Source organism: Pantherophis guttatus, chromosome 2 (genome assembly GCF_059756535.1).
Source record: "Pantherophis guttatus breed Tessera chromosome 2, ASM5975653v1, whole genome shotgun sequence".
In the NCBI taxonomy this organism is placed as follows: Eukaryota; Metazoa; Chordata; class Lepidosauria; order Squamata; family Colubridae; genus Pantherophis; species Pantherophis guttatus.
In genome coordinates, this window is record NC_142064.1 from 136,745,301 (window position 1) to 136,758,995 (window position 13,695).

A 13,695-nucleotide genomic window follows, 5' to 3' on the forward strand; every position below is an offset into this window, starting at 1 on the left:
AGGGCTGCTTACAATGCGTTAAGCAATAGTCTTCATACTTTTGTATATTTTATACAAAGTCAGCTTATTGCCCCCACAAACCGGGTCCTCATTTTACCTACCTTAGAAAGGATGGAAGGCTGAGTCGACCTTGAGCCTGGTGAGAATTGAACTCGCAGTAATTGCAAGCAGCTGGATGTTAAATGCTGCCTTAGTAGGAGGCATTAGCCTCCTACGCCACTCAGGCTCTGAGTGGAGTGGGTGTTGGAATAGATGGTCTAAATGCAGGGGTGAAAGGTAAAATGTGTTACTACCGCTTCTGTGGGCGTGGCTTGGTGGTGGTGGGGTAATGTGACTGGGTGAGCGTGGCCAACTTTTTTTTTTTTTAACTTTTCAAAGCATTTTTTCTAATGCTTTGAAAAGCCTCTGGTGATCAGGCAACTCAGCTGGGATCGTCAGAGAGTCATTTTAAAAAATGCCTCTCTGCCGATCAGGCAACTCAGCTGGGATTGTCAGAGACTTTTCAAAGCATTTTTTAACCACCTCTTCGGCCAAGAGGTTGCAGGAAAAAATGCTTTGAAAAGCCTCTGAGGATCCCAGCTGAGCCGTGCGATCATCAGAGGCTTTTTTTTTTTTTTACTTTAAAAGCATTTTTTCATCGGAAGGGGTTTTAGAAAAAATGCTTTTAAAAGTAAAAAAAAAAAAAGGCTCTGATGATCGCACGGCTCAGCTGAGCATGGTGGGGGGGTGCAGGGATTTTTGCTACCGGTTTTCCGAACCACCCACCACCATAGCTACCGGATTAGGCGATCCAGTCCGAACTGGGAGCATTTCACCCCTGCCTAAATGGCCCATGTGATTCTAGGAAGGGAGGTACCTTTGCAATAATATTCCAGACGGTCTACATCATCAATAAGGCCAAGAACTGCCTGAGAAATCAAGTCCATTTGTACAGAAGCCAAGTGATGTGTAGAGAGATAGTCTTTGAATTTAGCAAGCAAAAAAGCATGGGCCAGGCAGAGGATGCATGACAGCATTTCAATGGCTAAATTAATCTGCCAAACCATTTGGGCTGAGGTCAGTTTTACAGTTTTACAGTTCTGAAAGACCATGGCAAACTTTTCTTTCCCTTGAGGGTCACACCATAATGACTTGTAATATTTGAAATATGATTTTTGTAGTATATTGTTACATTGGCTAGCTAACATGGGTTTTCTTGTATTTTAAAATTTCCTTTTGCAAATGTATTGCCAGTAATTAGACATAAACCTTAACCTTCAAGAAAAGGTTGGAAACCATAACTGGCAGGAAAGCATTCCATACATTGTAGATAAAGGTTTCCTTTTCATCTATTTTCAAGCCTCCATGAACAAAGCAAATATTCAAGCCCAAATCTGGAAAGTGCTGGGAACATATCTTACATTCTCACATTTTTCTCTCTTGCAAATGTTTGTTTTATTTTTATTCAGAATACAATGTTCTTTTCAATCCTAAATGCTTACATATAAATTCTTACGATGTAACTGGACAGATGATTATTTATAAACCAATCAACTTTTATTTTGAAGTTCTTAGTTGCACTAACTATAAAAGTAAATGAAAGCCATTTTTCCAGGTTTCCCCTTTTCAGAGGGAGACCCCACTTTATTGGAATACTCTAATAAATTGCTTTTAAGTGATCTTCCGTCTCAATAGCTTATTGGAAAATGTAAACCAAGACAGAACCTGTTGTAGCGCGGGAATAACGAGAGGCACAAGCAGGCTAGTAACAACAGCTCTTTAATTCAGGGTGAGACTTCAGCAAAAACTCACAGGCAACAGCCCTCTATATATACTTTCCAGAGGCAACCAAGAACCAATCAGGATTCATTGTACATTTGAATTTCCCGCACAAAATAGATACATACACAACACCCCTCCCCTCCCAGAAGGCACTTATTCTATCTATTTACATATTTACATACAAAATCACGCAGATGACCAGGGCGTGTCTTAATCCTGGTTGACCTGTGCAGTTGAGTTGTTGGCGAGGCGTCGAGCCGGTCGGAGGGACCTCCCGTCTCTCCTGGCTCCGCCAATGGAACCTCCTGGATTTCTCCGGAGGTGTGGCTATCTCCGGCTGGGAGTGTCGGCTCGCTGGCGAGGCGCTGGCTCAGGGTTGCCAGATAAGTATTCCGGCTTACTCGGGCTTCAGGTAGCTGTGTCAGGAAGACTTGGATAGTTAGGACACGAGTTTTCGTTTGGTAAACGTTTACGCAATTGATCTATATGTCTCCTCCAGATTTTACCATGCCCTATATCAACTGTGTATGATTTTGGACCGGTAATTCCTATGATGGTTCCCTCTACCCATAAGGGCCCTTTAATGTAGCTTCTAGCAAAAACTGGTGAACCTACTTCGAAATGCCTTAGTCCTCCCCCTTCCCTGGTGAAGCTATCGGAGGAGTAATTAGGATGCAGTCTGTCTAGAACGCATCGTAGCTTTCGGCCCATTAAAAGCTCGGCTGGGCTGCGGCCCGAAGTGGGGCACGGGGTGGCATGCTGTACCGCTAAGAACTCATCTATTCTAGCCTGCCAGTCCCCTGCATTGAGTCGGGAGAGGGCTTCTTTGGCCGTTCTTACAAATCTTTCAACAAGGCCATTAGAAGCCGGATGAAAAGGAGCGGGTAATGCATTTCTTATGCCTAATTTGGCTAGGTAGCCTTCGAATTGAGTCGCCATGAATTAGGGCCCATTGTCGGATACCAGGGTGTCCGGCAACCCGTGTGTTGCGAATAGTTTTCTGAGTACTTTGATTACAGCCTCAGAAGTGGTAGATGGCATTAAGGCGATTTCGAGCCACTTAGAATATGCATCTACAATAATAAGAAAATTCTGGCCATGGAACGGGCCAGCGAAATTGATGTGAATTCTCCCCCACGGTCCCTTTGGTTTTTCCCATTCCCAAACGGGTGCTATGGGAGGATCTGGGCGGGACTCCTGGCAGGGCCTACACTTCCCATTGTCGGATACCAGGGTGTCCGGCAACCCGTGTGTTGCGAATAGTTTTCTGAGTACTTTGATTACAGCCTCAGAAGTGGTAGATGGCATTAAGGCGATTTCGAGCCACTTAGAATATGCATCTACAATAATAAGAAAATTCTGGCCATGGAACGGGCCAGCGAAATTGATGTGAATTCTCCCCCACGGTCCCTTTGGTTTTTCCCATTCCCAAACGGGTGCTATGGGAGGATCTGGGCGGGACTCCTGGCAGGGCCTACACTTCCCCACCCACTCAGTGACATCTTGGTCGAGATGTGGCCACCAAACATAGCTACGAGCTAGGCCTTTCATACGAACAACACCAGGGTGTCCCTCATGCAGCATTTCTAGAACTCTGTGCCTTAACCGCGAAGGAATGACCACCCTGTCTCCCCACAACAAGCAGCCCCCCAACATTGACAGTTCATTTTTTTTTGTTGGAAAATTGGAAATCACCACCATCCATCTTGGTAGGCCAACCCCTCGTTACCCAGCCCATTACTATGCGCAAAACAGAGTCCCTGGCAGAAACCCTCGCCACCTCGTTCAAAGAAATGGGGCCCAGGGAAACAATGTCAAGCAGTAAAATCGGGGCTTCCAGGGTCGGGCTGTCCAATAGTTCGGGCAAGGGACATCGGCTGAGGGCATCAGCATGTCCTAAGGTTTTGCCCGGTCGGTGGAGCAGTCTGTACAAATATGCGGCCAAGAAAATGGACCATCTGGTCATCCGGGGGGATAGAGCCACCGGGGTCGGTTTATCTCCAGCCAAAAGTCCCAAAAGAGGCTGGTGGTCTGTAATGAGTTCAAAGTTGCAGCCAAACAAATACTCGTGAAATTTTTTGACCCCCGCTACAGCCGCTAGTGCCTCCCTATCTAGCTGGCTATAGTTCCTTTCAGCACTAGACAGAGTGCAAAAGTAATAGGCGATGGGCGCCTCTAACCCATTCGGCAGTCTATGGCTTAAAACCGCGCCTACGCCAAAGGGTGAAGCGTCACAGACCAATACTAGAGGTAGTTCAGAATTGTACTGGATGAGGAAACTATCCTCAGACAAAAGTCTCTTAACTGCGTTGAATGCGGTCGCTTCTCGCTTGCCCCAAACCCACGGAACGTTTTTTCCCAGGAGCCTGTGCAGAGGCTCCGCAACGGTGGCTTTGTGTTTCAAAAACATCGTATAGAAATTGAGAAGGCCCAGGAAAGCCTGCAGCTCGGATTTCGACTTGGGGGTGGGCGCGCTTTGGATAGCCCTAACTTTGCTTTCTGTGGGGTGAATGCCAGTGCCGTGGATTCTGTAGCCTAAGAATTCCACTGATGGAACCGCTATTTTGCATTTATTTCGTTTGAGTTTAAGTCCCGCTTCTCTGAATCTGGTTAAGACTTGTCTAACCCTTTGGCCCAGCTGCACTTCGTCCTGTCCGCTAATTAAAACGTCGTCGAAATATGGGATGACACCTGGGAGGCCTTGTAGAAGGCACTCCATTGTGCTTTGAAAAAGTCCTGGGGCGATGCTGACCCCGAACTGAAGCCTGGTGCATTTAAAGGCACCTCTGTGAGTTACTATTGTCTGTGACTCTGCCGTAGTGTCATCTACTGGCAGTTGCTGGTACGCCTGCGCAAGGTCTAGTTTCGCGAATAGCTTGCCAGGCCCCAGGGAGTGTAGTAGATGGTGGACTATTGGAACCGGATAGGCGCTCTGCTGCAACGCCTTGTTAATCGAACACTTATAGTCAGCGCAAATTCTAATTGAGCCATCCGATTTGACTGGCATGACTATTGGGGTTTCCCACTTAGCGTGATCCACGGGAACTAGCACCCCTTGCTTAATGAGCTTGTCGAGCTCCGCATCAATTTTGGGCTTTAAAGCAAAGGGAACTCGCCTTGCTTTCAGTCTAATTGGCGCTACGTTGGGGTCTAAATTAAAGGATATAGGGGTCCCCATGTACTTGCCTAGAGTCTCTTCGAAAATGTCCCAAAACTCGTGGAACAGGGTTTCTTTAAGTGATGATCCGCTGATGCTGTGAACGCCCGTGAAGCCCATGCCGAGGGCCCGGAACCATTTCATGCCCAGTAGACTTGGTAGGGGCTTGCTAATGACGGTCAAGGGCAGCTCTTTCTGGAACAAGAGCCTTGTTAGTACAGGGGTTTAAGGCACCCTGTTATTAAAGCTGCTTAAGACCAGCTGCCTGCAATTACTGCAGGGTTCGAATCTCGCCAAGGCTCAAGGTTGACTCAACCTTCCATCCTTTCTAAGGTAGGTGAAATGAGGACCCAGTTGTGGGGGCAATAAGCTGACTTTGTATAAATATACAAAAGGATGAAGGCTATTGCTGAGCACATTGTAAGCCGCCCTGAGTCTTCGGAGAAGGGCGGCATATAAATCAAATTTAAAAAAAAAAAAAAAAAAAAACTCGCCATAGGTGACCCGGAATGTGCCCACGCCTTCAACGGGAACTCGGTTTCCCTGGTAGTCGAGTAGGCAGATTTTCTGACGGAACAGCTGATTCTTCTGAAGCTTGGACAGGAGTGCCTTGAGGGTTGACCAGGACATGATCGATAGCGTAGACCCGGTGTCGATTTCCATTTCGCAGGATTTGCCGTTGATTTCTACTTTCGTGTAGACTTTCTCGTCATCGGTTGTGCTGGCTTGGCCGATTCTCGTGCTGTAGGTCTCCCGCTTTTGAGGTTCGTGCCGTTTTCTCGTGCCGTCATCTTTGATTGGCTATTTTGAACGAGCCGGTTCTGGTTGGTCGCGGTAGTCACGTGGCTTTCGACTACGCAGAAATTGAGCTCTGCAAACTCGCGCTAAATGGCCTTTCCTGTCGCAACGCCTGCAAATGGCTTCTCTGTATTTACACGATTGTCTCTCATGATCCCCGCCACAGCTAGGGCAGTTCTTGTGGCGGCGGCTTTGTTCATTCAATTTCTTGTCTGTATGGAAGACGTCCTCGTCCGACTCTTCCTCTGTGCTGGTTCGCACCTCTTCTCTGTGGACGGGAGCTGTTTTCGGCCCGTCTTTGCTTGAACTTGGTCACTGCAGCACTTCCGAAGCTTTCGTTGAGGCCTCGTGTGCTCTGGCTTCGTCTAGCGCACCGGCTAGCGTTAGGTCTGGCTTGGCTAAAAGACGCCTTTGTAACCGGGTGTCTCGAACCCCGCAAATCAGTTGTTCAAGCAATGCGTCGTCTAAGTCTCTATAGTCACAATGTGTTGCGGCTTTTCGAAGCACGGCTACATAAGCACTGACTGGCTCCCCTTCTTTTTGAACTCGTTGCCGGAGTTCGTAGCGCTGAACGAATTTAGACGGAACTGGAGCGTAGTGGGCTCTCAGGTTAGCCTGAAGGACGTCCCAGGGAACCATCTGGACTGGGGTTGGCTCGCAAAGGGACTCGGCCATCTCAAATACATCTGGCCCGCAGTGGCTTAAGAACAGAGCCATTTTTCTGTTCGCTGAAAGCCCTTGCATTTCACTCGCTTCTAGGGAGCACTCGAACCTGGTCAGATACGATCCCCACTTCTCTCGGGTCGGGTCGAAGGGTTTTGGCGGAACATAGGCAGACATGCCGTGTCTCCGTGTTTGCCCGTCACCCTGGCTGAAACTCCAAGCTCTTTTTGAATTGCCTCTTGTGGCCTCTATCCCACCTTCGTCGCCAATGTTGTAGCGCAGGAATAATGAGAGGCACAAGCAGGCTAGTAACAACAGCTCTTTAATTCAGGGTGAGACTTCAGCAAAAACTCACAGGCAACAGCCCTCTTTATATACTTTCCGGAGGCAACCAAGAACCAATCAGGATTCACTGTACATTTGAATTTCCCGCACAAAATAGATACATACACAACAGAACCGCAGGTCTTTTCTCCTCATACAGTATTTGTGTGCAGCATGGATGAGTAAATGGTTCTAATTAAAAAGCTCTGGGCTTCTTTCTGTAGGAAGCACCCCCCTCCTAGAAGAATGAAATATTTTGGGAAATATTAAAAAGGCAGGATAAACTATTTTCCCTAAAGGAGAAACGGAGAAACATGTTTTAAAGATAGAAAGCATCTCCCACTTTTTCTTAATAGCCCACAGAAGATGCCAGCACTTAGATAAAGAGCTTATTGAAAGAAGAAGCCAACTATCTTCTAGATCTATTCTAGATAGAATGTTTATGAACTATCTATTCATAAGCAAAGCAAACACTGCAGGCAGAAACACATTCAAGACGGGATATTTTGAAACTCCTTGCAGCACAACTAACAAAGGAAGAATGGTAGGATTAGAAAACAGTCCCTCACCAAAGATCCAACACAGGATGAAAGCCATTAGCCACAATAGGAATTGCCCAAGTTCAAAGTCACAGAAACCTGGGAGCTCACATAAACAATAAACCCAGAGGTTGACCAGATTACCTCAGACAACACTTAGGATTTGTATTTTCTCTTTTGCCTACAGAGCCAGCTATGACCCCTACATAACCCCTATATGACCCCCATAGGAATCTGACAACCAATAAAATATTAAAGGACATGTTCTTGCACAGGAACAGGAAGTTCAAATACAAAGCCCAAAGAAGGTATAAAAACCACCCACTCTCAACTCCCATTTTGTCAGCTGTCCCAAAATCACATGTGGTTGGTGGTTTTGCTTCATCAATAAACCAATCAGCCTCCATACTGTTTCCAGCATCTTTCTCCCAGCTTGGCAAAAGATGCTGGAAACCATATGGATTTTTCCTTCCAACATTTCCTTCCATTCCCCTTCATAGCTATTTCTTGTAATTGTTTTCTCATCTTCTGGTCAGCCTGGATCAAGAGGGTTACTTCTTCCTTTTAGAAATACTTTACTGAAGTCATTCATACTCCCTCTGGCAAGAAATGTATTGTGGGGTCCTTGATGCTCTCTGAGCTTGGTTGTTTTCTTGCAGATGTTTTACTGTATTTTTCGCACTATAAGACACACCGGACCATAAGACACACATTAGAGAAGGAAAACAAGGGGAAAAAAATTGCCTCTGCCTCCCAGCATCCATCCGGTATTCATCTGGCTAGTGTCCTTTCCTTGCAGCAAACAGCCTGGTGAGCTTCAGCACATTATTGCAGTCCCAGTATGTGGCTCGTCAGGGCTCTGCTCTGTTGCACCCACCACCGGTCAACTGAGCTGAGCTGCTACCGTTGCTGGGAACCAATGAAGCCTTCCCTGCTGAGCAGCTGATTGGTACAGTAGTTGGATTGGCCTCCCAGAATACTGCCAATCAGCTGTTCTAAGCTGTGGGGATCGCCACCTACCACCGCCAATTGCTGCCTATTGCCATTGCCACTGATCACCATCACCATAAGCTTCATCATAGTCCAATTTGAGAACAGTTGTTGTGTATTAATCCAGATAAGATGCCTTTGAAAAGAATAGAGCTGAGATATGTGAGATTCTGTTTTGTATTTGCATTATGAAATATTACCTTGACTATGTATATTTCATGTCTGCTTTATGTTTTGCAGCTAAAGTTATTGTTTTGGTTTGTTCCTTGTAGAATCCACCTCATTTGTATGTCAGGGACTGCCATCCTGGTACTAGTCCCTAATCATTCTTTTTTCCATTTTCCCCTGAGTTCATCACTCTCTTGGTATCCTGTTCATGGCACCCACTGTTTTCCCTAATCTGTATATCGATACAATCAAAGTATTGATTACAGATTAATGATGGGCTTGCTTAGTTTGGTGATATGGAATGTATAGTTAAAGGGAATAAATTGCTAATTGAAATGTATTTTGGAGCTTGTCTTTTATAAAGAAGAAATGGTCTCTTTTTGTGATGTTAAACTTGGATTTTCTTTCAGTTTGTTTACATTAGGATATTGAGAATATATTGTGCCTTTTAAATGTGATTTTCTTATACTTAACAGTTGAGGTGTGGAATGTTGAATTGTATATATGTCAATTAATGTTAAACTCTTAGAGCTTTTGTCAGGCAAAGTAATAAGAACAAGAGTTGAGTTCAAAGCACTAAAAGTTTATTTCCATGCTACCGAAACACAAGAATCTGATCTATTAACAGTCAAGCCAAACTGGTGCTCGATAAGGATCAATGGGATTTGCAGGGGGCTGGACATGAGTCTTTTGTGGCTGTGCAGCAATTCTAAACTGATAATGCATTTAACCCCATCTTCCTCAGGCTCAGCCTGCTCATAGCCTAGAATCTGGAAGGGAGGGGGATATGGCAAATTAGGAGGTAGTAGCTTGTGTTAGTTGGAGCCATCCCAGATCTCTTCTAAATGTGAGTCAATTACAATTCAGGTTCTGTAGATTTGATTCAGGGTCTGAGGAATTCCCTGCCTGATGAATTCATTTGCAATTCTATCATTCATCTGATAGCACATCTGAATTGTGCTATCGGGGAAGGCTCATTCCAATTCAAATCTGCTGCAACTAATTTGAATTCTTCAGTTAGCGTCTTATTCTCCAGTTGCCTTCTTGAAGTTTCTGCATTGTGCGTGTGGCAGTGTCTTCTTGGATGAAATTTCCAAAATATTGTCCATAAGTTTGCTGTAAAGTTTTGGTGGCTATCCATGATCGGTCATTGTGCTAAATTATAGGGAACACCCATCTGGCGGCTGATGCTGTGAAGAGGCTGACAGTGAAGGACACTTGTGATCTGATAATTGGAAATTACATTGGTCTGGTGCTGATGAATAAGTCGCATGAGGCCAAATTTTGTCTGAGTCTCCTGCAAACCTCTCAGGTAAACAGTCAGGGGTTCTCTGTGGCAGGGCATCGACTGCCATCAGTGGAGTAAGATAAGGGTCAACAGAATTCATGGGGTTGCTCGACTTGGTTTATGGTGGCTGTGCAGGGATCCCAAATCAATGACGCATTTAACCCTCCCCTTGGGCTTAGCCTGCTCACCTCCTACAGATTTTTTGGGATCTTTTGCTGGTACAGGTAGTCCTCAAATCACAACCATTTATTTAGCAACTGTTCTAAACAAATGACTTATGGCCATTCCTCCCATTTGCAACTGTCACAGCATCCCCAAGTCACATGATCAAAACTCAGGTGCTTGGCAACCATCACTTATTTATTTATTTATTTATTTATTTATTTATTATTTCATGTATTTATATGCCACTCTTCTTCAGAAGGACTCAGGGCAGCGAACACAAGTTAAAAACATGTACAACAAAATCCCATTTTAAACCAAATTAACTAATAAATAATAAATAATAAAACCCAGAATCAGAGTCAGCCTATTTGCTTGAACAGCCAAGTCTTCAGATCCCAACGGAAGGAGCGGAGATCAGGAGCCATCCGGAGCTCGGTAGGTAATTCATTCCAGAGGGTGGGAGCACCCACAGAGAACACTCTACCCCTGGGCACCGCCAGATGACATTGGCTCACCGTGGGAACCCTGAGGAGAGCAGCCCTATGTGAGCGAACAGGATGGTGGGAGGCAGGCAGGAGAAGGTCCTGCAAATATCCCAGACCTAAGTAATGTAGGGCCTTATAGGTGAGAACCAGCACCTTGAAGGGGACCCGGAGAACCACTGGTAACCAGTGCAGCTCACGCAGGAAAGGTGTTATATGGGAGTAACGAGGGGCTCCAGTAACAACCTGTGTGGCTGCATTCTGGATCAGCTGGAGTCTCCGGGTGCATCTCAGGGGCAGGCCCATGTAGAGGGAATTGCAGTAATCCAAGCAGGAAGTAACCAGGGCATGAGTGACAGTGCGAAGGTCATCTCGGTCCAGGAAAGGGCACAACTGGCTCACCAGGTGAACCTGTGCGAAGGCCCCCCTGGTCACGGCCGTCTTCTAGGGACAGCCAAGCATCCAGGAGGACACCCAAGTTGCAAGCCCTATCAACGGATGCAAGTTTTTCCCCACCCATCAAAAGTGATGGGGCTTCTGAAACCCGAGATGCCGGCATCCACAGCCACTCAGTCTTGGAGGGATTGAGTCTGAGTCTGTTTCTACCCATCCAGGCCCGTACCGCCTCCAGGCAACGGGACATCACGGAAAAGGCATCTCTGGGGTGGTCTGGGGTGGAGATGTATAACTGGGTATCATCAGCATATTGATGATATCTCACCCCAAAGCCATGAATGATCTCACCCAGCGGCTTCATATAGATGTTAAAGAGCAGGGGGGAGAGAACCGACCCCTGAGGCACCCCACAATTTAGGGGCATTGGGGTAGACCTCTGCCCCCCCGCCCATACAAACTGCAAGTGACCTGAGAGGTAGGAGGAGAACCACTGTAAAACAGTGCCTCCCACCCCCAACCCCACAAGTCACTGCAGTAGGATACCATGGTCGATGGTATCAAAAGCTGCTAAGAGGTCAAGTAGGACCAGGATGGAGGAACAACCACCATCCCGAGCCAGCCAGAGATCATTCACCAGAGCGACCAATGCCATTTCCATGCTGTGCCCACGTCGGAAGCCCGATTGGTACGGGTCTAGGTATTCCATTTCTTCCAGGAACTGTGGGAGCTATTGCGCCACCACAGTCTCAACAACCTTCGCAATGAAGCGAAGGTTGGAGACGGGATGATAGTTATTAAGTGAGTCTGGATCCAGGGAAGGCTTTTTGAGGAGAGGTCGAACCACCGCCTCCTTAAGAGAGGCGGGGAAGACCCCCTCCTTCAACAAAGCATTGACAATTGCCTGGATCCAGTCTCTAGTCACCTCCCTGGCAGCTGAAACCAAACAGGAGGGACAAGGATCCAATAAGAAGTGTAGGAACCAAGTTTACCCATAATCCTGTCCACTTCCTTGACAGAAACAGGGTCAAACTCAACCCAGATATTACTCTCAAGACCTACCCTAGTCTCCCCATTGGATTCTGCCCAATCAGAGTCCAATCTGATCCGGATCTGAGCGATTCTATCATGCAGAAACTGTACAAAATCCTCAGCTCTGCCCTGTAAAGGGTCTTCCCTCGCTCCCTGATTGAGGAGGGAGCGGGTCACACAAAACAGGGCCGCTGGGCGGTTTTCTGCAGATGCAATGAGGGCAGCGAAGTAATCTCGCTTCGCCACTTCCATCGCCACTAGATAAGACGTAATATGTGTTCTTAACTGTGTTCAATCAGAGTCAGACCGGGAGGACCTCCAACTTTCCTCTAGGTGTCTTTTCTGACGTTTAATTTCCCGGAGCTCCATGGAAAACCAAGGAGCGACCCGGGATCTGCGTTGGATCAGAGGCCGCAAAGGTGCAATTCTGTCCAAGGCGTCGGTAGCCGCCCGTTCCCAGGATGCCACCAGAGCCTCAGCCGAATCGCAAGATTGAGAGGTGGGGTATTTCCCAAGCTCCGTCAAGAACCTCTCTGGGTCCATCAGGTGCCTGGGGCGGAACCATTTTATGGGTCCCGCCTCCCAGCGGCAAGGGTTGGTAGATTGAAAGTCCAGTCTAAGGAGGGAATGGTCGGTCCATGACAGGGGGGCAATGGAAAGTTCCCCACTACCACGACCATTTATCCACTGCCCAGAGAGAAAAACCAGGTCGAGTGTGTGTCCTCCACTATGAGTTGGGCCCTGAATAACCTGAGTCAGGTCCATGGCTGCTATGGAGGCCATGAACTCCCGGACTGTCTCAGATGACTCGCCAATCGAAGGCAGATTGAAATCTCCCACAACCAAAAGGTTGGGGAGTTCAAGTTCCACTTCAGTCAAGACATCGAGCAGTGTGGGAAGGGCTGTGGCAATGTAGCTGGGAGATAGGTATGTGACCAACAAGCCCGACTGAACTCCAGGGTCCCACTTCAATAGAAGAGACTCACACCCGCCTATCTGAGGGACAGTGACTTCCTTAGGACTAAGACTTTCTCTAACAACCACCACCACCACCCCGCCCCTTCCCTGGTGTCGCGGCTGATGCAGCACACGAAAGCCCGAGAGGCATAAATCAGAGAGAGGGATTCCCCCCTCCTGCCCCAACCAGGTCTCCATGGTTATAACAGTTGTAGCATCCGGAGATCATGTGATCATCAGCTTGCAACAAGCAAAGTTAATGGAGGAAGCCATAAAACCGCATAACAACTGGTTAACAACAAAAGGTTGTGAAATCAGGAATAGCTCACTTAACAACTGCCTTGTTTAGCAACAAAAAATCTGGTCCCAACTGTAAGTCTAGAATTACCTGTAACTGACTGAAGAATGGTATTACTTATTCAATTTGCCTGTGGTTAAAAGATGGGTTATGAGATGAAGGGTTTTGTTACTGAAGAGGAAGTGAAAAAATCACAGAATTGTTTATTCTTGCCATGGTGATAATGGGAGGTCGTTTTCTTTGGGGAGCGGGTTTTTTTTATAATTTTTCCTTGCATTTTTTTTCTTTCTGTCTAATTTGTATCTTTTATAGTTGTATTTAAGAAAATTTAATAACTTGTGATAGCACAAAATTGGAAACAATCAGACACCCCTCTGGATCAAATCATAATAAAAAAAATATACGAATGTGCAGAGATGGACAGATTATCTCTGGAAATGAAGGAGAGGGAGGACACCGAGTACTATTTAATATGGAATAAATGGTATTCCTGGCTGGAGAGTAAACATAAAACTTAAGGGATGTTTTTGTTATGAGATCAAATTGTAAATAGAAATCAAGATAATTGAAATAAAGATGTAAGTTTAAGATAGAGATATTTAGAAGTAGAATTTGTGTAAAGAGGTTAAATAGGTTAGAGATACTGATGCAGAAAAGTTGTTATTAGTATTGAAATTTTG

General features: G+C 46.2%; 1 pseudogene; it reads right to left on the minus strand.

Moving 5' to 3' along the window:
• Positions 1-5,719: 5,719 nt before the first annotated feature.
• Positions 5,720-6,556, minus strand: LOC148115343 (uncharacterized; annotated as a pseudogene).
• Between the last annotated feature and the right edge of the window lie 7,139 nt (positions 6,557-13,695).